This window comes from Enoplosus armatus, chromosome 15, assembly GCF_043641665.1.
Source record: "Enoplosus armatus isolate fEnoArm2 chromosome 15, fEnoArm2.hap1, whole genome shotgun sequence".
In the NCBI taxonomy this organism is placed as follows: Eukaryota; Metazoa; Chordata; class Actinopteri; order Centrarchiformes; family Enoplosidae; genus Enoplosus; species Enoplosus armatus.
In genome coordinates this window covers 6,684,078-6,710,450 of record NC_092194.1, presented here as the reverse complement: position 1 = coordinate 6,710,450, position 26,373 = coordinate 6,684,078, and positions in this window count along the sequence as shown.

Sequence of the window (26,373 nt, the reverse complement as noted above, 5' to 3'; positions counted from 1 at the left end):
GCTGTTAACTCGTAATTAGATTTATTCAAATTGTGGCTAGTGTTAAATCAGTTGTGTGTTCACATTTGAGTTTGTTGAGTTTTAAATTGTTCCAGCTCACCATTCTGAACACTTTCTATTTTTCCATCTTATTCTTCTTTCTCATTCTTGTTTGCTAATGTGGAATTTCGCTTTCTTCCCTTTTGTGGGTGAATATACGGATAAATGTCCTTGATATATAATGCATTGGAAAACATCCATTTTTATTGCTTCTTACTATCATTCAACCACATTCTGTTTGAGATTCTCATTTGAATATGAATACAGACAGTGCGCATAAATGCTTCAAGAGTGTGTTGAGGATATGGTGACCTCTAGTCACGACTGCAGTCATGCAGCCCTGCATCACTGATTGACTACCTCTGCTTATGTAATAATTAATATTCATGCTTCTCTACATGTGATCCATCCTTCGACGGCTGCTGATGTTATGGAGCCCATTCTGGCTCAGTGGGGTTAATACTTGACTACAAAAGCCATTGATTGAGGTGGCACTAGAGAGATGAGTATTCTGTTGCTATTTGTAATATTTCACGGTGGCTTGGAGGTGCTGTATAGATGCTCGCTTCCTTTGAAGGCTGTCTCTGGACGTTTCCAGAGCCACTGTTGGCTCCTGGCTCTCTTTGTTGACTTTATCCTTCCTCTCCCCCAATAAACAATCCTCCCAGCTGATAGCATGCCAGGTTCTCTTTTGAAACAATCAGTACTCATGCCCCTCTCAAGCATGCCAGGCCAATCAAAAGGCAGGGGAAGACAAACAGAGCTGTGCAGCTGTCCTCCGAACAAAATGAAGCACTTCCGGGGCCAGCGAGGAGGAGTGGGGCACTAGGTGCATCCTAAATGGACCATTGTACTCTCCCAGAAAAACCTTCAGGATCACACAGCACCCAATTGTGGGCCAAGTCCTCCACACCCACCCACTACCCATACCTACAAGTCACACATTTACCCTCACCTCCCTCCCACCCACCCCACCAACCCTGTTTTTTCATTCCTTCCCTCCCTCCCTCTCCTGGTCAGTGAGACGGTTGTATTCTTCAGGGAGGAAGAAAAGAGTCTCCCTGCTACAAATGGATGGAATGGCTTCGGTATCCCCACCCACCCCTTCTCCAGTCAGCAGCAGACACTGTGAGGCAGACTCTGCATGTCCAGCCGCCAAAACACTCAACATGCCACAACAGTCTGACTGGGTGCTGAAAGCAGGTCTGCATTTTAATATTCAGTGCACCAATTCATTAACATTCTATTCGAGCCTGCAATAGAGACTGGAGAGGCTCTGACCCTGCAGTTCGCTGATCAAGGTCAGTAACTAAGAAAATAAAATCTGAATTGCATCCTGGCACACAATTGGATTCTGCAGCCCTGCCATATTCCTGAAAAATAAAATTACGCATTCACTGTGTTCTCAATAGGGGCACTTTAGAATGAAAAGACTGTGCTTCAAAAGTAAAAATTATTATTTTGATCTTACGATATGAAAGGCAAATTCATCTTCAGGACAAGCATTTGCAAAGTACTTCTGTCATCACAGTGACCCTTGTAAATTATGGATTTGTTAAAGTTTTCCATTTAGGCTCCACCATGCCGGTGCACACACTTACACACACATACAGGGGTCTGGAAAGGCACTCACAAAAGCTCTGTGGGTTTTTGTAGTTCACCCCAGCAGCTTTACAACCCTTGCCAACTATGCAGTGTGGTGTCTGTGAAAGGTCACTCTTGCTATTTACATCCCTGCACATATGGACACACACACACAAGTAGAGTCAAGAGAATAAATCTAGCCGACCAGTCGATTATGTGATTGGGTGCAGTGACAAAGGGCGAGCATGTTGCTAACACGTTCCCTGTCAGTAGAGGGGCTATATGTGGGCAGACACAAAGCCTCATTAAAATACATACAGAGCCGGTGCTGCTCCGGTGGGTGGGAAAGATGCTCCATCAAGATGTCGTTACAACAAGGCTATCTCCACCCACTGGCATGTATCTCCCTCACACTGTCCTCCCCCATGCCTGGACAGCACAATGGCAGGCTCCTTTATAGCCAGTGTGGGCCATTCCCTCCATTCCCCGCGAGGTCAGGCCCTAATCCTTGGGGAGTTCTCACATTGTCTTTTAGCGAACTGGGGTCAAACTGTTTGAAATGAGGGGGTTTAGTTAAACATCTATTAGGCGGGCCCAGTGTGTTGGGGTGCGCTTGATTTATGTGCAAAGCTGTTGTGCTCAGCTGTCCGGGTACTCGGCAGCACATTGGGCTGCGTGTTCCACAAGTCCTGTATGTGTCACTGTGAACAACAAAAAAGATCCCACAGCATACGTCGCCTTAAATAATACACACTGACCCGATGTTCACCCTCAACACATGTCCACCTACACATACAATGTGTCTTCCACAAGGATGGAGTGAATATGTTTCAGAATAGTTCATGTGTCTGTCATCTTCTTTGCCATTGAGAGGCGCTGTGCCAGGCAAAAAAAAAAGGGAAGGAGGGAGGGGGCAAGGGAGGGGAGAATTAAAGAATAAAAGTTGAAAGTGTAGCTGTGTTGTCAGCAGTGCCATGTAGGCCAACTGCCCTGTTAGTGAGGCTGACATTCAAAGAGAGTTGGGATGCCGACAACAATCCCACAACCTCCTGCTGGGAGAAGACATTTCGCATGGTGGCCGAGTGCTTTGATACAGCTCTTGTGATCCTCGCTGGCGTGGCTTTGAGAAAGAGCGCACACACACAGACACACACACAGACACACACACACAGCACAGAGCCCAGGCCATCACCATTATATACCATTTGAACACAGTGCTTTTTATATATTCCAGAATTTTCCATTATTATTGTCATGAAACCACCCTCTTTCAGCAGGGCATTAAACGCATGTTTGTATGGAAATTTGGCTTATTTGGTCCACTTTGTTGCCATCTTCACACCAATATTTGGTTTCATCTCTTGTGTCCATTTCTGAAATAACTAAAAAAACAAAAAGGCATTACACAGCAACTATACAGGTACATGAAAATGCTAAGTATTTCCAGAGAAAAGACTGCTTCATTGAAAGCACCCTCTTGTCATAACCAAATAGAGAATAATTAAAACATGGTGCTGTCCTCATGCCACCCATTAATAGCAAGGCTGTCTCTATAATAGCGAAATGTGACTGCAAGCAATAAGCAGTAATGCAGGTTGGTTGAATATACAACCCACTTTCAAGACTAAAGGCAAACAAGCTCCACTAATTACCGAGGCACTATGCAGTCATTTTTCTGAGCAAGGGTTGCTGAATGGTTGCCTATTACTTCACTCTCCCTGCACCAAATGCTTAAGATAATGACCAGTTACTAATTGGTGCTTATACCTTATATCAGTTTGTGCAGAATATAATTGCAGCTATTATGGTGCTAAATAATCATTGGAATTAGCATCTTTTAGCAAAAAAAAAACGTGCTAAATAGAAGTATGGAGCATTTTCCAGGAAGAGGTCTTCGTGTCGATGCACCACCGGTTGATTCATCATTAACTAGAGGGTTCAGGGCAGAGGGAATGCCTTTCCAATCATATTGTGGTGTGCATCTTCTGCACCAGCTAATAGAGGCACTGATGTAGTACATTCACATCTGTGTGTAGTCCTGTGTGTGTGTGTGTGTGTGTGTGTGTGTGTGTGTGTGTGTGTTTGTGTGTGTGTGTGTGTGTGTGTGTGTGTGTTTGCCCTCTTCAGTAGCGTATCACCCATGCCTATGTGCATAATGTGTGTGCGTGCGTGGGCTCATGTAGCTGTTTGCGCGCGCTCGCCACCAAGTGCACAAGTGAAGGGAGGGAGGTCTATATTCTATGCAGATCACGCTCCCCATGCTTCAGCAGCTCCTCCTTTGTGTTGGCCCTTCCGTCAGCTGTTGACTTCCTAAGTGTCTCAGACAGCCATGTTTCTGTCTGCGCCTCTGTCCACTGCCTTGTCCCGCTCACATTTCTGAAGTCCGCTGACTGCTAATGGCCGTGTCCAGACAAAGAGCCCACTCTGTGGCCACTCTGCGGGGCCAGGCCGGGGGCCGGGGACAACCAGGAGGGGGGAGGGGGGGGGGGCAGAGAGGAGGAGACACAGGGAGGGCCGGGTTTGGGAAAAGGGAGGGCTGAAGCTGGGAAGAGCACCCGGCACTGCCTGCCTCTCTACACTCATGTCACGCTTGTGTGACAACCACTCCTCTGTGCTTGTTTGAACTGTCCTTCCCAATTAGCACTAATAAGTCACTCTGTAAGGATGAGCAAGCATAGTGTGCCCAATCACCCCCAGTTCACATACGCATAAACAGATTTGTACACAAAGCACAAACACACACACACACACACCCCCAAGCTTAGCAGCCCATGAAAATCCCAGGAGCACAACCCCGCTAATAGACAGAGAAAGCCCAAAACGCATCTCGTTCCCAGCAAACAAGTGCCAGTAAAGAGGCAAATTAATGACAAGTCGTTTGAAGGGTTTGCCTAAGAATAATTTTACTCCGACATCTCACTACCACTGAAGAATTGATTAGATCCCTGCTCAATCAAAGTGCCTGAATCAATAAAGAGCGGAGCAGACATGCTCCAGCCCAATTTATTCACAGTATCACTCTAACATGAGAGTCAGGGAGAAACAGAGAGAGAGAGAAACAGAGAGAGAGAGAGAGAGCATCTCTGGCAGGTGACAATGTGAAGGCCCTGCTGAAACTAAAAGCTAGTGTCAATAGCAGAAAGGCAGGTGCGCCCCAATTCATGTCAGTGCACTGCTGATGCTTAATTACATTAGCTCAAATGCCTTGCAGCCCGCATTCAGGGACACAACTTTAAATCATCTGAGATTGTTTCACTAATAAACATAAAATAAGAAACCTTGAGGAAATAATTATTGTTACGCAATTTCATGATACAATGTGCCGTTGTAAGAACAGACATACCGCATGGGAAAGAAAGCTAAAGAACTCTGGAATAATGACTTCACTTGTGTTTTCTCAAAGTAGAAACTGGAGGACTTAGTCAAGCTTGGCTGTGCTCGGCTGTTTATTGTTGCCTGCTTGTTTATTGTCATGCAGAAAGCAGAGGAGGTATTAAAGGCAGATTCCGCCCTTATTTTAAAATGTGGTGCTGAAGATTAGAGCGCTTGCCAAACGCTGTGGAAACACTTAATTGATTTCCTTTGGACTGTTTACCTCTACTGTAGCCCTCCTAGAGCCCAGCACTCGCTCGCACGCATGGACACACAAACACACACACACATAGAGTACAACCCTGGCCCCATTGACGCCAACACAGGCCTGCCAAGAGCCTCATTAGTATTCACAGCAGTGGCATTTGCCAGCCTGAGCGTTGCCGTGGTGATGCTGCCCACACAAGTGATGATAAATGGTGCTTTCAGCTTCTCTGCCTTCCATAGAGCAGAGCAGGGAGCTGAGGAGTTGCTGGCTAGGACCCAGCTACAGCCACGGCTAGCAAGGCCTCATCCCCAACGCCGGGCATCTGACGCATGACTACACAAGCCCGGGGCTGCTTGAAGGCTTTGGGTGCAGGGGAGTGGTGGGTAAGAGGGGTTTGGTGCCGTATGGGTTGTGTGTGTGGATATGGAGAAAAGAGATTTAAGTTACGCTGTGTGTTTGTGTGTGTGTGTGTGTGTGTGTGTGTGTGTGTTGGGCGAGGGGGAGGAGGGGGCATGTTGGGAAGAAGTGTGTGCTTGAACTTGTTATTGTTGGCTGAAAAAGTGATGTCAGCTTCAGTGTTTCTCGAGTGTGTTTTGTTTCCTGTATTTTTCAGTTATGTGATAATCTGCTCACAAGTTGGTGACATGAAATATCCGACTTCAAAATATCTCAAATTGTACCTTGAGTATTATTTACTCTTACATAAGTGAATTTAAAAAAAAAACCTTACGATGAAAGTTATTACTGCTTAAGTCATGGGGAAATACAGTTCAATTGATTTATAAAAATATGTTTTTAATTTACACATGGCACAAACACGCTCCCTAAAATTTAGAAATGTATCAAAGCATTGTCACAATAAAACCCTTTTTTAATCACTGGAAATGATGTTTTGGTTGAAAATGACTATACAGGAAAAACTCACTATTTATTTTAAAGATTGTAAAATAAAAGGCTCCTACACACAGAAGTGTAATTTGTAACTTTATGCATGCATTGAAATAAAAATGTTCTGTCATTAAAGGTACTATTTTATGAAAGAAAACCTACAGAAAGTTAGTGAATCAAATGCCTCACTGGGATGAAAGAAAAACCCTTTTATGTAATACTGTTAAACCATGCCTTCAGGTAGACAAACCTGTTAAACACTCACTGTGCACTACAGCACAAATAACAGATTATTGTGTGGATAATTGTTTTATAAACTAACTACTCAGCTGAACAAATTCAGCGTCAAATGACTATCGGAGCCACTGCAGGCTGATTCAGTCCCTCTGCTGTTTCTTTTACTGCAGGTGTCACAGCGAGGGCTGTTTGAGCCTTAAATCAGCGTAGACAAACAGAGGGTTAAGGTATCCAGCTACACTTGCCTTCCCCAGAGCCCACACATACAGATGTGGAAAAAAAATGAGGACGAGGAGCCTGGGCTGAAATCCTCCTGATCCTAGTTAAATAGAGAAAGACGGTGTTATTCCCACATTATGGTGCACCGATACGTAGCGCATTAAGGGCCTGGCTGATTTGAAATCATAGTATCTTATTAGAAATAGGGTGAAAACAGAGATGGACAGAGTGTCCTTATTTGATGCACATATTTAATTTTAGTACTAATAGCAATTATGTAAACTGTGTTGCACTTTGTTTGGAGTGCGTCAATCTGTTTGTGCATGTGTGTTCTCACTGTAAAAACTCATCATTATAATAAAACAAATAAAAATCCAAGTTCATAGAAAATACACCCAAGAGCGTGTGTTGTTTTATATTTCTTCAAAAGTGAAGCTATTCATCTTGGAAGGCAGTAGTTTCAAAAGAGAAATATTGGACGCATTTTGAAATACTGGATGAACTACACAACCCACATTGTCTCAATGATCCAGTATTGGATATTTTTATTTATTTATTTATTTTCCCTTAAGACTTCACAGTTGAATCAATAACAGAACCCTTCTTCCAGCATCAAAGTTGAATACAAGCAAACACAATATTTCTACCTCATAATTATCTCACAGCTGGCAATTTGCATTATACAATCTTCTTACACAACCCTGCTACGACATTCGCAGCACGACCAAGATGCTACGTTTCAGATTCAAAACTGGGCAGTGAATATGTCTGATGAAATTACAGTCATTCTTGCACAGACCCTGAGCGTGTAACCCTCCTTGGTTGAACTTGGGGATGACCGCCCTTCAAAAGGCGGCCTGACCCTTCCAAAATCAAGCTTGATTACCCATCTCTAGGACACTAAGAAGCACCCAACTTCAAAAGGAGCAGAGACAATCACGGTTGGGGTGGTGTGGCAGGGGGGGAGTTCAGAAACCTCAGCCCTGTGCTGTAGCGGTTTGGGCCAGACTGAACGGCCTCAGCCAGGGGGCCGGGGCTATTAAAAGATAAATGTATTTTTCTCTTCCATTATTCATGATGTGAGGAGGTGGGGAGGGAGCAGGGAGCCAGAGGCTTAGCACAGCAGTGGATCCCTTCTCGGCCTCGTCAGGGCCAAGGCCCCCGCTGCACCCGCACCCTGATGCAAGAGAGGGTGAGTGGGGTGGGGGAGTATGGACGACAGCTGTGAGGTGAGAGAGGGAGATAGAGAGATAATGCAACAGAATGTATTCCCACACACACATATATTAAATGTCATAATTTCATGTAGTTGTAAATAAATCTGTAACAACTGCACATAATACACATTTGTAGCAACGACATGAAAATAAAATATGGCTAAAATTAATCCACAATTCATATCTAATATATATATTATCTGAACAATTTGTGTTTTTTTTACATCAGCTTCCGCTGTAGCATTGCTCACAAGTATTTTTAACTCACTTTTTTCTTGCACATCCATCTTGCACACACACACACACACACACACACACACAAAACACACATATCAGAAAGGAGCATCAGACTGTGGTGTTGAATAACCTCTCAGCCGCTGATTAAGTAAAGGGTCTGGGCAAATACTTTGAGGACGTCTTGGACTTCGACACAGGAGTGAATGGAAAAGTGAGCTTTTGTCCAACTCGTCTCTGATCTGCAAGAAAAGCAGATTAGGATGACCCCAGTGTCACTCATTTGGAGATGAGTCGCTGTTGAGAAAAAAACAAACACACTGGAGAGAATGTCAAACAGCTAAGCCCCCCCTATTTGCTGCCTTTTCTTACATACAATGATTACATTTTTTCCTCTTATATTAAAATATATATTAAAACTATATGTTTTATTCTTAATGTGGATGATTTAGATTTTTCTTGTTGAAGCAAGACAAAATATGGGATTACATATATATTTCAACAAAATGACAAGATGATATTGTCACCAAATATCTTTTTAAGAGAGTAAGGGATAAAAACAATGGTTACATTGTGTTCAACAAAAACATTTATCTCACATGCCTCGTGATGGGAAAAAGTACCTGTTCATGTTTTAATCAAATGTTTTCCAAATTGTTTCATAATTACCTATAATTGAACACACACTGTGCAGTTCTGCTGTTTCATGCCAGTTATCTGTTTTTTCTGCAGTTGCTAAAATCGTGTTGGCATCATGTTTATATCAACAATGGCAAACACTGTTATATCTGGTATTAATTTTCCAACATACCTCCTGGACAAAGTCACAAATGAAACAAAAACATTTTAATGTATCAAAACATATAACACTGACCACAAACCAGTCAATTTAAATGTCATCTATTCAACAGAAATAGGCCAACGCAGTTTTCATGTCCATTAAAAAGTGCTTTCCCCTCGGCACAAGTGGTCCCCATTGCTTATATTTACAAATTTGGGATACATTATACCGGCATAAAATGCACACCAGTGCTTGGGAGAAAAGACGGGCTCTGTGACAGAGTGGAGGGTGGTCTGAACACATCAGTACTCATGACTCCATGCTGGGATCATTTGTTTCCAGACAAGAGGGCACAAGGGTGGGAAAAAAAAGAATATAAGATGGCCAGGAGATGTGGGGAGGGTGGGAGTTGGTGATGAAATGCATGCATGTTTGTGTATGTGTGTGTGTGTGTGCACTCTGACAGATGAGTGTGTTTTATCTGTCTCTGTGTACTGTGTTAATGTGGATCGCTATTCTTTCTTCGCCACTTTACGCATTCTGGCTTGAATTAGACACAAGAGACAAAAGGCTTCATATTTGCGCTTGCATGTCAAGGATTACTTGTTCCATTGAATGTGTCCCCCCCATTATCTGCTTATCACTCTCTGTGCTCTTTAATCTCTTTCTTGTCTCTGCTCAATGGCTTCCTCTCACTGTCTCCCCATCACAAATGTAGCCTTTCTCCCCTTCTATTTTTTAACACTTACAAAACTGAAAAGGCCTGGCCTGGTCTGGGCCACCTGGAAGCACCAGTGGAGCTTTCTCCCAGGCCTGGCTCCCTGCCACTAGCCAGCTGTAGCATTGTGAGTGGCCCATCTCAATTAATTCCATGCATTGCAATTGTTGCTGGGCACTGTTTACAGCCACCTCCTACTCCGCCTGGGTAGCCTCTCCGATTGTCCCGGGGCCTCCCTTGTTTAATTCTGTTTTGCAAGTTATTAAGCCCTGGAAGTCCATTAATCACAGTTCACGGGCTGTGTAAGCCCACACAAGGCAGGCAGAGGTGGGGGATGGGGAGGCACACTCGCTGTCCTCAATGGGCTTAGACGGTGGTCCATTCAGATCCCTAACGAGATCATTACCACTAACTAAATACAAACCTGACCCCACGACCCGCTGGGAAATTACGTAGGAGCTCCCTAGTGCAAGACATTAATATACCCCCCCCCACCACCACCTCCATCTCTACCCCTCCCGTTTTCCTGCAACAGTGCGTAAACGCCCACCCCCAAAGTCTCCCAATGCAACCCAACCCCGCTCCCCGGCCCCTCCCTCTTGTCCATTCTCACTTTCTTGCCAATGGCCAGAAAACTAAACCTGTCATCAAAAGAGGCCTAATCACTGCTGTGGTTGTGGTAAACCAAGCCTGACAGACATTTCACTGAGGCCTCAATGGCCACATCAGTGCCACCTCCCTAGCCAGCCCCCCTTCTTTCTCTCGCTTTCTCTCAGTCCCTCGCTCTCTCTTTTTACCAGGCCTCTGGCCAATGAGCAACAAACACCCGGGGGCTTTTCAGATTACTTGACACACTGTGTCCACTTTTGGGAGGGAGACCACCTGGTAAGCTCATTTTAATACAAAACCAGTTCAGTCTCCTCTCCCTTTTTTCCCTACTCCGCTAATTCCGCCTCTCAAGCCAAGCTACCACCATGAATTCTGTCTAATCCAGTGACCCCCGCAGAACATTCCTGGTTTTACACTCCTCGGAAGAGGCTGGATTTGGGCGGATTACATGCTTCCAGTTCTGTTTGGAGGCACCTGTGACTGGAAGTGGAAGGAAGGACCGACGATGACAGTGAAATGTAGAAAGAGACGAGGCGGGGAGAGTTGCTCCTCCTTTCTTCTCAACTTTTCACCTTTTTTTGTATCATGGGTAGTCTCCTCCCTGCTCTCTAACTGCAGCTCTTCCATTGTAGAAAGCAGGTTGGATGTCCAAGCTGCCACAGCATGGTTGCTGTGTGGCCCAAGCATGGGGGTGGGGGGGGGGGGTGAGAGGGATGACAGAGCAGGGGTGAAGGATGTGGGTGGAAAGAAGAGAGGTTGGTTGGGGGTTCGCACTGACTTTCACTTTAGCCCCTCAGCTTATGTTAAGATGTTGTCACTTTCACCATCTCAAGTGTTGCCACTTCAGATGCCGGAGCTTAGCGTTCGCGATGGGCTCTGAGGGGGTTGAGGGAGGGAGAGAGGGCAAGAGGGAGGAAGTCTGGGAAGATTTCCATTTTAAACAAGCACAACTTTGTCACGCCGTCACCTGACTACCATGGCACCCCCTTTGCAATGTTTCCCAACTTCCTGCCTCCTCTCTGCTCCTTTCGTGTCTCCTTCTCTTTAGCTGCCTCCCTTCATCTTTCTCAAGAATTCTTTAAGGCAGCGTTTCCGCCCTGAATTCCTCTGCCAATTTGATGAATTGTATTGCACAGCCTTTTGAGTTGTGTGCGTTGGACACTTAATTGTTTCGCTCTTTTTTTCTTTTTTTCTTTTTCCCCACAATATCATGGTGGATGCTTAAGCTGCGCGTGCAGTTGTAGATGTGCATATTTTAAATTAGGTGTAATATGCCCCACTTTAATCCATGATAAGATCTCAATTGTTCCATGATGTGAAATGGAGATGCAGCGACAACCAGGGCCGAATTCAATCGAAATCTTAATTTACCTGGATATTATCCTCCAGTGAAATATAATCACTGACTGAATAACTGGGCACACCAGCAATTTCTTAATTGACTTTTAATGAGTGTCATGGAACATATGCTTCAGTGTAGATGCAGAGATTAAGGAAAGGCAGTTCAGTACGCTCAGAAAAGAAGAAAAAAAATATGAGCCAAAACATATGAGCGTGACCACATACAAACCTACACCCATAAACGCACTCATATTTTCAAATTATCCACTTTGGAAAACACAACTCTAAATGCAAAATTACACACACAATCTGACGGCACAGGCTGGTTGTAGAGTGTCTACCTGGCGCTGCATTGATTGTTCCTCAACACTGACCAATTGTAAGCTCATAATGATGATCTCTGGCATGACAAGTGATTTTAACCTGCCTGTGGGCCGCCCCCGCACCGAGTCACAGATCAGCTGCCCCACGTAAACAAAAACATTAGGAGAGCGTTCCACATTTAAGAGCACGCTAATTACAGTCATTCCCATCTGAAGTACTTTCTGCTGCAATTTGCTCAGATCACCAAACCTCCAATCCCTCTCATGTAAACAAATAAACTCTCACACAACAAAGAGATAAAGCAAATAATAAAATAGACACTGGCGCTATCAGAACTCGCTGGGGGCACTGTGTTTGAAGTAGGCTTCAAATAGTATCATACTACTCTACAGCGTTGAGTCCTAGTGTTGTGCACATCCCCAGTGAGGAATAATTACAAGGGTTGTTGTTGATGCGCTCAGGAAAACAAATCATTTACTTTGTAACGGCTGAATGGAGGTGAATGCAATCCAAATGCGGGGAAATAAAGAAATTTAGTTTTTGCAAAAGATGTCAAAAACAAGAAATGTGTTTGTATTTCATACACATTGACTTGTCAAATACATTTTGAGCACTCCATATTTATAGGTCATAATGCAATTTCTGTCTTGATGTGCTGAAATAAAGAGATTGGAGTTCAGATAATTGATCTAAACCCAACAGGTGTCGAATGATTCAGTTCTTCCTGCTGTTACTTCCTGATAATGATTTCCTAATTACTAGTTCCTACTCAGCATCCCTCCATTCTCATTTGGGCTCAACCTCTCACCCTTGAGCCATAGTCACCAGGGCCGATCCACGGCAACAGATAGGGGGAGTGAGTGTCACCGCAGCCCTCTCAAGCCCTCCAGGTGAGTGTGTTTCTCCGGCGGCGGAGGAAATGAAGCAAAAATGATGGAGTGTTTGTTTTCTGACATTTTGTCTCTCTGCAGCCTCATCAGGGCTGAGCCTCGCAGACGTCAAGTGTTAATTTAGGGTTCCTGCCGAGCGTGAGCCTGTCAGCAGTGAGGCTTGGAGGAGGGAGGTGAGCTCTTGCAGAAAATGACCCTTCTGGTCTGATTGTCTTCTGGCCCGCAGACTGGCACTGAGAGAAAAAACAAAGACACAGGGAGAGAGAGAGAGAGGGAGAGGGTGGCTGAGTGCTAATGCACCTTGCAGCAATTAGAGAGGCTTACCTGACTGTGTGAGCACAGCACGCAAACACACACCAAAGGTACACTCAGTAAAGTACCCCCCCACTCAAAAAAAGCACATAGTGCACAGTCAGGTAAATATATACACACCAGCTGATGTCAGTGCATACACCAACAAAATGAAAGACTCACTCCTTTTGAAGGAACTTATTCGCACAACCAAATATATACACACACACACACACAAATAGACACACACTTTCACCATGGCCCATTCCCAGTGGATGGCTCCCCGCCACCTTTTAGCCCAGTGATTAATTGGCCTAAGGTTACGATAGTCCAAACCCTTTATTCTGTGAAACTTAAACAAAAAAGACAAGCCTCTCTAAAGATTACAGCAGCACATTAACCACAGAGTGAACCATGAAATTGCTTTTTCCCCTCCTGCAGTGTTGTGACTCTATAGTGGTCACTGCCAGTCACGGGGAAGTTGCACGGGCATTAGTGTTACATCACTGATAGACAACAAAACATGACGTCCGGGTGGGGCTTTTGCCGACCCAGAGCAGATCAGCTGACCAGCCTGGACCAATGACAAGAGAGACACAGGTGTGGCGGTGAGAGGAAATCGCCTCTGCCGAGAGAATAGGTGCTGCTGTTTCATTCGTCAAAAGAGTCAAGTTTTTTTCCAAGACAGTCCAGCACATCAAATTCACTGTGATAAAGAGGGTTTAGAGGGCTGTCACATTGGAAGGAAAGGTTAATTCCGTAATTATTTCAGTGTGAAAAATAAATAATGTACCCTTTGCCGTTTCCATCATTTCCTAATTCGCTTGGAAATTCATTTTCTTTTTCTTTTTTTTTTCTTCTCACTCCACCTAGCCCAATTCAATCACTTGAGTTCATCTGTCTGTGTTATGCAAATCTGAGCGGCTGAGATTGAACCCATTTGAATACCTGGTTCAACTCGTGAGCGGAGGGGCTGATAGAAAAAGATGAATTCTTCCGTTTCAATGTGCCTCCCTTTTGCACCCAGTCGCGCGGTATCAAGGCTACCTTTTTTCATGGTGCTCTCATTTATTTTAGCCCATTGCACAATGCTGCTCTGGCAGTCAAATGTATGAATAAGGAGAGGGAGTCACTCCAGCTCCCTCTATCTCGCTCGCTCTCTCATGCTCGACAGGGAGGCGAGGTCTGGATCTAAGATCATGGACACTAGCTGAGGAGACCAGAGAGGATCATTTTGATGACGTAAGAGGAGGGTTCATTTGGAGCTGAGGATTGCCCAAATATCCTCCATATCTGTCATTAGCCATTTGTCTTTGTAAAAAACTAAAGAAAATCAGGTATTAATTGTTATATAAGTGCTCTGCTGGGTTTGGCAGATATGCTGGCTGCTTGTCATCCTGTCTAACTGCTGAGGGTTTTGATTGACAGCCAGCCCTGGGCCCAAGGACGGCTGAGGCCAGTGTCTTGGAGGCATGCAGACATAACACTATTATTCCAACTTATCCCTGGGAGTAAGTCCAGGCAGCCAGGGGCACAGCGGGAGGCTAATAGACCAGCGCAGAGGAGCCCCCCCCTGAAGCTTGATGTATTGTGTCAAGGCCTTGTCTACTTCACGCACATTAAGGATCACATGCCACAATTTCACAGTACAGCAGGGGGACCGGCCCCCATCCCAGGCCCTGATTGGCCGGTGATGGATGGTGTTGACAGTTACAAGCCGAGTACCAAGTGGAGCAACACAAAGGTCAAGGTTGAAGCTGCCAGTGTGGTCTGGTTAACAATGGAAGGTCTCCATAGTAGGGAAATGCTGTTTATACTAAACACTAAGTATGCAGTGTGTCATATGGGACAAAGGGCTTTAGTCATTTGAAGCCGTGGTTTTTGTTAACAGCCAGAGTTGCTAACCAGAGTATTTAGCATTCGGGTGCTGAACAAAACTGTTATAATGCAAAAGTGAAAACAAAATGACCATTAAAAAGTCCCATTTTAAAAGAAAAATCAAACTGCTCAGAAATAGACATTTGCATGGAAACCACCCTGTTTGTTCTGTGTCACATCGCTCTGAGAAGAGGGGAATAAAACAGTTGTTCCCACCACAGTGTCCTGCAGGAGTGATTTTTTTCAATATAGCACTTCAGGTTGAAGACATTTCTCCGGTCATTTTCCTCCAGTACTTCAGTGTAATTCTTTTTTTCTCTCCCCTCCATTTTTTATCCCCGGCGACTGCAGTATGTGGCAGTCTGAATTGTGTGTTATTACCCAGCAGGAGACAATATCATTACCACATATTTGCTGTCAAGGGTCTGCAAAGAATGGTGCTGTCTTGGGCCTCAGTGATCTAACAACCTCACACAGGGCTCCAGAATTACCCACTCCTGGCTGGGGGAAGTCAAACACTACCAGTTAGAGAGGGGAGTGAACAAAAGAGAGGTACCCCCCCCCCCCCTCTCTCCCTCTCTCTTGAAGATAGAAGGGGACACACCTCCTCTGCGCCAAACGGAGGATGCTATTCTCCCGCGCCGTGATAGAAATATATGTTTGGCTCAAGTGCTGAATGATATGAGACTGCAAGGTAGATGTGGACGGACTGCCTGTATGGCATTTTGGATGAAGAGACAAATTGCAATCTCTGTGATGTGCTATTAGTGTGGGATGAGTATCTCATAATTACCTGCACTTTTATGAAGTTTTTGCTTGATACTACCTCCGACTTCCACACACCATGTGCAGAAATTAGAGGACAGAGTGTCAAACTGCGTTCAGTCAAAAATAATGGAGGTGTATGTGTGAACAAAAAAATTCAAGTTTCTTTCCTGCTTTCCTCTTAACATATCACATTGTGACAGGGGTTTCAGCATTTGAAAGGGTTCATGGAGATATGTCATATAATGTCTGACGAAAATAACTTCAGAATGGACAAACAATCCCTTTCGTGAAAACTGCTATTCAGACTTTGTAACAATGTCTTTCTCATAAGACAAATAGAATTGCTATCATTTCCGTTGACAGCGTACAACAAACAGACCACAGTTTATGCATACTGAGTGACAAAGCCATCTATTTTCTTTCCGGAAAAACAGGCAATACACACTCTGGCAATTGAACCACAAATGAGGAGTGAAAAATTCAAACTTCCTCTCCCATCCGCCATCATTTATACGAGCCATAGAAATATTTGATTGCTCTTGCATATCTCCTCACGCTTAAGGAGGCAGCCAACCAATACGTGGCCACGTAAACAAAGTCTGGGACTCTATATGAGCCTATCATTTAAGAATCCAAGCGAATCAAGCTTGCAAACAATCAGGAGGGAGAGGGAAAGAAACTCTGTGAGAGCTTCTTCTTCCTGTGCTTTGAAGGTGTAAACAGAGACCCTTATTTAAGGTAAGATGTGGCTGTGCATCCTTGATACACCTGCGCTGAAACAAGGCAAGAGTCCTTGATTTTTCTACAACAATAGGGGCCAGCTCTTGAGGAAGGCACATTCATATTCATGAATTCAGGATCTGAGGCCTGCATGAAAGATTGTGGCTGACCCCTCCTACCCTGGACACAAACTGATTCAGACTCACACTGTTCTTGTGGCGTGACCACAGTTTCTTCCTATCCGCAGCTGGCCTCATCAACAAGTCCCAGGACCCCCACTGACACTGACTGTCCTACCCCCCATGCCTTCAACTACACATTATAAAGTCTACACACCTGACTCAATGCATTAATGCACATCTTCTGGATTACCATCAAATATTCTTTCAACTTCATACTTGGAACTTTTGCACATCCCGGCACAAAACTGTACAGCTATTTAATTTAAATAACAGCGACATTGTACGTCATTTTTATTATTTCACACTTTTTCATATCTTATCGTCAATTTTCTATTTGTGCTTCTTGACATACAGTACTTCTTTTATCTTTCTTTATATTTTCTACTTACTATGTTTGTTGTTGTGCTCCTAAAGCAGATTCCTTGTATGTGTAAACCTACTTGGCAATAAACACAAAGACAGATAAAAACAGGGCATATAAGGTCAAGCTAAGAGTTGAATGGTTAACAACTTGGCATTTTATCATAGCGGAAGGAAGGATTTGCATCTGCTGTACAGTTACATTCACTTTGTTCAATGGTGGACCTCATAGTAAGCTTATTACAATTGAGAATGTAATTAATGTGGTGTTCCTGCATTCACCATTCTGCAAGCGATACCCAAGATCATGCATCAGTCAGATACGGTATCTAACATGATATTAAATTTGAACATTTACACCTTACAAACAGAGAGCACTCAAAGACACCAGGCGATAGGACGATATGATAACGTTTTGAAATCGCTGCCACTAAATTAACCTGGTTCTAATAGGATTTGAGGTAGATAACATGGAAAATTACTGTTTTCTTTTCAAGGCAATATACAAAATGGAAGCTCTACAAATTGATTTCTATTTCCTCCCTGGATGCCCCCCCCCCCCATCTGCACATTTTCATAATTTGAGATGAGGCGATATGGCATTAATATTCCCTATCTTATCTTGTCACATCCTGAAATTGTTGGAGAGGATATGATTAGCTGAACAATAGCATGAGAAATGCACTTTGTGAAGGCTATCCAGGTTTTTTATGACAAAGAGAGTGGAGAGGTGGAGAATGGGCCAGGAAGCAGACACGATGGCAGTCAAATGCTCTCGCTTCTGGATCTTGATTTGTCACAGCAGGCATTCAGAAGGGCTTGACGGTACGTGCATGCCCACCGGTGTTGGCCATTCACACATGATTAGCATTTTATTATTGTTTATAGGCCATTTAGGAAGCAGGAAGACAAGCCCGAGCCAATGGTGTAAGGAGGGCTCCAAAGCACAGCGTTTTGGACTGGTTAAATGCACCATTAAGCCTTTTAAAATGAGCTCCACCCGTCAGAGACGAAAAACAAACGTGGCTTTCTGGCTATCAATGGGCACCACTTAGAGGAAACAATGCCCTGTTGAGGCCCACCAGTTTCCTCATCAATGAACATCAAAGATGAATGAGCCCTGGCTGACAGCTTTGTTTTGACTCTGATACCCACAAAGCCCTGCTCAATATCATCCTGGTCCTGCTCCTCTGGGCTGCCCTAACAGGTGCGACCCCTCTTCTCAATGCACCGTTTGACAAGACCACGGATGGGCAGGGAGGGGAGGGGGGGCGGGGGATCCTTGGTCCACATCCGCCTTAATCCATCCTACTATAAAAACACTTTGAAAAACAAACGTTTGTTTGGCCAAAGTCAAAGCCCTGGAGCCTCGGGCTCATCCGTCTGTCTGCCCAGTCTTTCTCCCCTTTATTCCTGCCCATTTTTTGTCAGAGCTTCAACTCTTCCCTGCTCATTTGGACAGGACATTAAACAAGACCCGGGAGGATCTGATTCCCAGCCATTTCCCACAAGAGGAATACATACAGTTACAACAGCCAATTGTTTGGATTATGATAACAGCGCCTGAAGAAGAAGAAAGAGTGGGAAGGGGGGGAGGAGGGGGGAAGAAAAGTCAGAAAATCTTGCAGCGCAAACATCCTGTAAAGGAAAACAACCAGCAGCATGAAAAGACGCAGAGCGCCGATCAAACCTGATTATCATTCAAGTTACTCTTTAGATGGGGAGCATTTTAAGCCGGTTAATTTCTGAGCTCCTCCTTTTTCGGCAGCGAGAACTGTGCGTTTTTCTGCCAGTGATAGGCTCCCACTACTTCATGAGGAGATTAGAGCTCCTCCACTCAGGGATACAGAAAGGCCTTCAGCCTGGCAGAGAGAGAGAGGAAGAGCCAATGTTGAGCATTTTAATCTAGAGTCACACAAAGATAAGATGCAATGGCAGATCAATATGTGCTCTATGGTGGCAGCTCCCTGAGAACTTGTCTCTCTGACTGTGTGCGGAGGAGCCTTTACCCTGCGTGTCCCATGGCTTCATTTCTCCACAGGCCAGCTATCTGTAGCGACTGTCTCTCGGTGACACCTCACACCGGGGCATGTTTAAAACCCAGACACCACGCAAAATAGACAGTGAATATCTAAATAGGATCGCCTGTGAAATTTGCAGTGATAAATCTCTCCAGGAATCACCCAGTTTGAATATTCGATATCGCATCTGTCCTTGGCTACCTCAGGGGGCGAGGCAGGTATGATAAGGGATATTCAGAGGAGTGATTAGATAAAAGAAAGCTAAATTCTTTTGGTGATTGTGGGAGATGCATAGCAATGGTATTTGCACTCTGCCGTGTCTGTGTGACTGAAGTAAAGTGTATAGGTGGCATTCAGGGTGTCATTTTTACTTAATTTGCTCTCCTTCGCGTCAGTGCAGCATTCCATCATTCCAGCGTCATCAGATGCACTGTCAGTGTTGAGGCATCATAAAGAAATAAAATAAAATGAAAATTCCTCTGTGCTTTTGAGCATCTTCGCACTGAGAAGTGAGACACCTTGAACTGCTTTAATTTTCAGCCAGATAAACTGCTCCCACAGCATGCCATTATGTTTAAAGACACAAAATCCTCATTCACATACACTCATACAGACATTGTTAGCGCATGCAAGTGGGTTACGACTCCTCTCTTTCATGACGGTTTCCAGCAGCACCACATCCTCCTGTGTTAACCCCCGTCCTTCACATTTCAGCATCCTGCCTCCGATGCTGCTTTTGACAGGGCCGTGTCCTAAACAGAAACAGATCATTAAAGGAGAAAATGCAAGGTATTGTCATGTTTGTTTGTTTTCATCCTGGGCAGCAGTTCAGATACAGCAAAGGCTCTGAGCCAAGCTCAGCACTGACAATTCACAGCAAAAAAGGAGAGTGCTGAACTAAAACCATTTGTGAGCAGAATACATGTACTGTAAAAGACAACTGCAGTGCTTTGGGTAAAGGCTGGATGCTGCAAGCTGTTTGTGCGTGTGTGCGTGCGTGCGTGCACTCACAGGTGCACGCGCATGTGTGAGTGTTTGTATGTCTGGGTGTTGTGTGACAGCAGACCTCGCTGAGGAGGACTAGCAATCACTCCATTCAGCATCTGCTGCCACACCGCTCATATTGTCATTCCCCAGTTTAAAGGAACCTTGAGCGGCTTCAAAGATCTTTTCAAAGCCTTAATCCTAATAGGTCGCGGTTTGTTCTGTCACATCAAAAGGGGGAGAGAGGAGGTAGGGGGAATAATGCATCGGGGCTGGCAGAGATTCTTAAGGGCGGAAGATTGGCAGAGGATTTGCAGTGCGGGAGGACTGAAATCTGAAATATCGGACACAGAATGCCTGCTGTAATAGATATGAAATAGGTCTTCTCAAAAGCATGAAAGGCTGACATTTCCAGAAAGTTTGTCATGAGAAGGCCCTTTTATTCCCCTTCGTCTATCTGCGTTTGTACTGCCACCTTGTCCACAGTGGAAATTCGCAAGTGTCACTCTAACAGGTTATAGAATAAGATTGGACATTTTAGATTTTCTTCTTTTTTTACCCGCCTCTTCCCTTTTTTATTGAATGTTTAGAATTTCCAGTGAGAGACCAATTGAGTCAGAGCCGTGCAGCTCATGCTAGACCATAAGCTGATGGCACTCAACTTTCTATATACTATATTCAGCACTTGTTTCCTGACCTTTTGTCAGAGCCAACTGAGTGAAATGTCAGCCTTTAGACCCTCAGCCCTGTGCACAGTACACATATATGTTGGATGTGTGTGTGTATACAAATACAAAATATTATTGGAGGTATGTGTGGGATAAGAAAGCTCACTTGATCAGTAGATATTGCCCTCAGTGTGAAATGCTTCAGTGGCATGGACAGTAAAGTTCAAATCCAATCATAGCATACAGTGGGTGTGAGACGTGCTAGACAATAAGTGTCACTTATGTGTTTACCCCTCACCTCTCTGACACTTTATCAGCTCTGAAGGTGTCTTTCATGTATTTTCACCTGATCGACTCAGCAGACAAAGAGATCCGGGCCGTGTTTCAACAGTGCACAAGTGTCCAGCTAATTAGGTGCTCATGGGAAACCGAGCATTGATTTTCTGTCAGCATGTCTGCACCCCCAGAAAAAGAAACTGGGCTGTTTGTCTTTTTCTAATGATGCACCGCGTGCCACTGATAACAGCGATAAAATAGGCCAGAGGTGTAGCATAAGCAAACCTGGACACATTATACCCGTGGGAACCCATATGTAATGTTGCCGTTTAATTGTATTGGGGGGGGGGGGGGAGTTAGGAAATAGGTGGGCAGTGAGTAGTGGGAAGTAAACAAAGTTTGTCTGGGATGGAAATAGACTGAGTTGTCTGACAAAAAAACATACCTTTTCTGCTCTGTAAAGGCATGAAATCCCTCTTGTGCTTGTTATTTCACACTCCTGTGGCTCCAACTTGGGCCAGTGGTGGCACAGTAAACAAACAAACACATGTGAATCCACACAAACCACATACACATGCACACAGAAGAGAGGGGATTTTGGCAGAGAAGTAACTACTGTGATGACCTCACATTTTTCGGGATCCTCACTCACACAGAATATGAATCCCAGAATCACTAAACATTTTTAGTTATTCCAATATCTCCAGAATAAATCGAGGCACAATCTATGTTTTCAAGAATTATGAAATAACCAAGGATGTGGTCTACCCTCCATACATCCTCTCCGAGGTGGGAAACGTGGCTTTGCTGAGCGAACGGAGAACTGTTAAATGTGTAAATAATGGTTTCAGTATCACGCTGGACAGTGTGCCAGCCACCTGCTGATCCAACCACACACAGGTAGAGCCAGCCCGGGTGACACAGGGCTGCAGACACGGGCATTCAATCTGCCAGCAAACTAATCAGTGAAAGGGATGAACTCCAAGCTTATCAGAGGGGGTCATGGATGTAGGTGGAAGAGGCAGGGATGTTTTTGCGCCACCACAGCAGGGTGACACGGGCCCCAGAATGGGAAAATTCACAAATCTCAATGTGGGAGGTTGGAAGAGCACAACCCTCAAGGAGGTGAAGGAAGCTTTGCCGACTACCACCCACACATTACCCGAACATGTCAGAGTCTGATGCTAACACCTTCAGCTTAACTATGATATCATGAATGCCTGGTTCACTTGCCTTGCAATGGATATCTGGCAGCCACTGTATTATGGGTAATGGGCATTTGTGGGGTTAAATGCGGTATCATGATAACGAGCAGTGTATACCATGACTGTGAGAGGTTAGGGTTTGATATAGTCATCTCAGAACAGCTGCCTTGAATCCCATGTGTGGTGCTGCAGGAGCATGCATTGTCTCTGGAGCACTATCCTGTTAAAAAAAAAAAACAAAAAAAAAACAACAACAATTCATTTCACGAGATAAACGTCTGTCTTTGAAATGCAAGGCCCCCAAGTTGAACAGTTTGCCTTTAAATTCGAGACTGTTCTTTTGCCTCCTCGCAGCGATGCCGGCGCTGAATGGAGGCATTATTTCAGCTCCTTAACTGATCCCCGCTGGAAACCAGTCTGTATCAGCATTTAAAGGTACAAGACTGTAATTCAGAAGGTAATTTCACATCTTAACGGAATCCAATTAAAAGCGCGGACATTTCAATTAAACGTTCCCCTGGCTTGACGCTACAGTGTCACGCCGCAAGTGAAATTGGAATCAGATTACGGTTAGAACCTGAAGAAGTATTTTTCAGCGTAATAAGGATCACGCATTCCAGATAGAGACCCCTGTCATGCATACTGCAGGTGGCGGGGGGGGGGGGGACTAGCCCTTTCTGCGCCAACATTAGTCATTTAATTCTCCCTCCTTATTAATTTCACAGCAGATTACCTGAGAAGATACAAAATGCTGTCAGCAACGAGTTTTAATTAAGTATGGGGTATGTTGCCATGAGTACCTTATGTGAAACTGCTGCCTTATAATGCTCTTGTTTTAATTACTTCAGAGTGCCCCCTCATTAACCTCTATGGAGATGTGCTCCAAACTACAGTGTGCATTACAAACACTAGATTCAGAAATTGCTTATATATGCAGAGCTTCATAATTGTAGTGTAAAAAATAAATAAGACGGGAAGAATCCAGTGCTGGGGACACAAGATGTTTCCTCATTTTGTAGTTTAGAGAAATGTACACATTTGTAGCATATCAAAATAAAAGAAATAGGCTATACAAGTATAAATACTGTGCTTTGAACTTGTTAATTGTGAGGTAACCTTGGTGGTTGAGGGCACCATGACGACCCCTGGTGGGAGCTGTAATCTCAGATTACAGGCTCTTGTTTGTGCCTTATTTGTAGAGCGTGCTGTTAACAAATGGCATCGAGGTTTCCACTATAATACTTACATACTACAATATAACAGTGGGCCTGAAATTTATTTAATAAATGAATTATATTTATTACAAATTTATCAATATCATTTTTCACAATTACTCCTCAAAAAATCCGTAAATAGCAAAACACAAAAAAATGGTGTGGAAAAAAACAAAAATCCAAGAGGTTTTTGTTTAAGATACAGTTTACGTGTGTGAGCCTGGTCGAGTCAAACACAGATTGGTTTTTTGTTTCATCATTTCATTGCTCCGTAGCTCATCCATGTCAAGCAGCTGTGGGTGGTCTCACAGCCAGAAAATCAGCAGCCCCTGTGGACATTTCCCTTTTGATCCTTTTCATCCTGAAGTTTCTGAATGGTCTGATATAGATTTCAAAAAATGCTCCGAAAGTGGGCTCCTATTCACAACGTGTGGATGGATAACTGTGCCACTGTCCACCCCAACACCTTAATGTGGTTTAACAGGATACATTAGCTTTTAATGGCACTTAATTGTACAAAAAGGAAATCCATAACCACATAAGGAGAAAAGTCAAGTATTTCCAAGCTCTTTATAAGAACAATTTAGAGCAGACAAGTGCTTTTCAAACCTTGGATTGGAATCAGTCCGACAGCCTGGCCATGAGAAGGCGGGTCTGCATTTGTGAGGCTACAGTGCCACCATTTGGTCATGATGAGGTCTTCATTTCTCTGCCAGGCCCTGGGAATTGGTAATTCTAGGCCTGTATGAAAGAGAATAATTCATGGCGGTTTATACTCTAGAAATCCCATTTTGAAATAAATGATCTCATTCAAAAATAATGCCACAGTTGCCATTGTAATTGTCTAATTCGGCACTGAACTATCTATAAGAAAGCAGTGTGGGGCTCTACAGCAGACCATAAAGTTGAATTGCCTTAGCCTACGATATATATCATTTCAGAAATGAGCTGGACCCGAAATACTTCCAGGTGCAGGATTAGAGAGGGAAGAAAACATCCAGTCCCGTTGTTATTGTTGATAGATTATCGTAGGTCCATGCCATCTTAGATAATGAGCAATAACCTGCACTTCAAGAACAAGGGAGGTTTGCCAAGAAGGAATGGTGATTACAATCAATTAAGACTGGTGACAAAGCACCAACAATAACCCTGTGTGTGTGTGTGTGTGTGTGTGTGTGTGTGTGTGTGTGTGTGTGTGTGTGTGTGTGTGTGTGTGTGCGTGCGCGTGGGAGCTTGTGTTTTATTCACGCATCCCTCCAAACTACCCTGTTTTGTGTAATCAACATCTGTTGTGACAGGCAACCTCCTCCTTTCTCAGAATGGCCCACTTCAGATAATGAGTGTCATACCAAACTGCAGGGCAAAGGCTGATTTTACTCCTCTTTTTACTCCTCCTCTTTGGCCTCCACCCTCGCTACCCTCTGTTCTCTCTCCTATCATTCAAGACATCTATTGTGGAGAAGCTTGAAAAAGAGAGACAAACGCTCTCTCAACATTGTCAGTGTTTAGTATGTGGGGGCGGCAAATGAAATTAAACGCAGCCTTGTCGCAGTCGACTCCTAAACACATTCTTGTGAATGCCTTTATTTTACTTTCAGAGTCGAGTTATTTAAACAAAACTTACTCTCTTCCATTTTCTTTGGTTATAGTTTCTCCCCCTGTTGCCACATGAATAAATTTTCTCACTTTTTTGCAATGATACCCCTATCTTTGCAGGCCCTGTGTACAGCATATGTACTTTTTATTTAAACTGAACAGAAACTCAATGATATGTGTAGCTTGTGTTGGTATGCTTGTTTGCCTCAAATCACCAATGGTTTAGGCGCCATCTCCTGGTAAATTTGGTCATCCCAGAACCTCACGGTAGTTGTAGTTTTTGTGAGTACAATAAATAGAAAATATATATAATCTTTTATATTAATAGACTTTATCTAATTATACTAAGTTTGAAAAAAAGTACAGCACTGCATAATGTGATATGTAATGGGGGGCAGTAGCACAGTTATGAATATATATCTATTTATTATATACTAAGTCTGAAAAGATTTCTCAGTCACAAACTTGAACTCCATTTTAACTCCACAGTCTAAGCTCTATCTCCAATGGGATGTGTCTAAAATGTGTAAATAAAATAATTTTCCCAGCTTAGCCTCAAAATTAATTGCCTCCAAAACAAGACAGATAGGTTCAGACAAGCGAAAGTGTGAGATTGCACAGAATGTGAGTTTATTGGGAATGATTAACGGATGCATCCAATTTCTTCAAACTTAAGATTCATCTCAGAACATAAATACTTTTTTTATTTTTTCATTTCCAAGATGGAATTTGCTGTCTGCACAGCCATGTTGAACAAATTATTTAGAAAATCCATTAAAGTCATGAGCACACTGAACTCTGTTCAATTGAGCATAACCCTAAGTTTACTTTAACTGCTGGAGAGCTATTTAAAAATCCCCTTGTATTCTTATATTCATTCATCAAAACCTCCAGTTTAAAGTGTCAAGTGGCGGCGGCTTGAATGAGCAGTGACGCTGTTTTCACGTTGTAAATGTCACCATAGTGGGGTGTGAATATCAAAAAATACAGGTCTCTTTCATCTGGACGTTACTTTTTGTGGTTCATTCATAACTGCATTGTAACAATGGGGGCATTAAGACATGCAGTATTCTTTGACTATAACATATAGTGAATTATGAGAAATGACATAAATACTACATACTACAGCATATTGTTTGAGATAGAACACTACACCTACATTTTATAGACCTTTTTTCCTGCAGACACATTTACACTATTTACACCTCTCATAGGGAATGCTGTCATTGTCAATGTTATTAAAAACTGTCTAGTCATGGTTAACTTTTTGTAAAGACAAGAATTAAACAAATAAAAATGCACACATTTTATTTGTCATATTAATGTTTAATATAATAATGTTTAATTAATATAGAAAATGAACTGGCAACTACTTAGATAGTTAATTAATTATTTAAGTAATTTCTATAAAATCACTAGTTCCAGCTTTGCTTGTTTTCATTCTCTTCTATGATATAAAACTAAAGATCTTTGGATTTATTTGACTGTTGGTTGGACAAAACAAGCAGTTTGGATATGACAACTTGAGCCTTTGGCAAATTGTAATGGG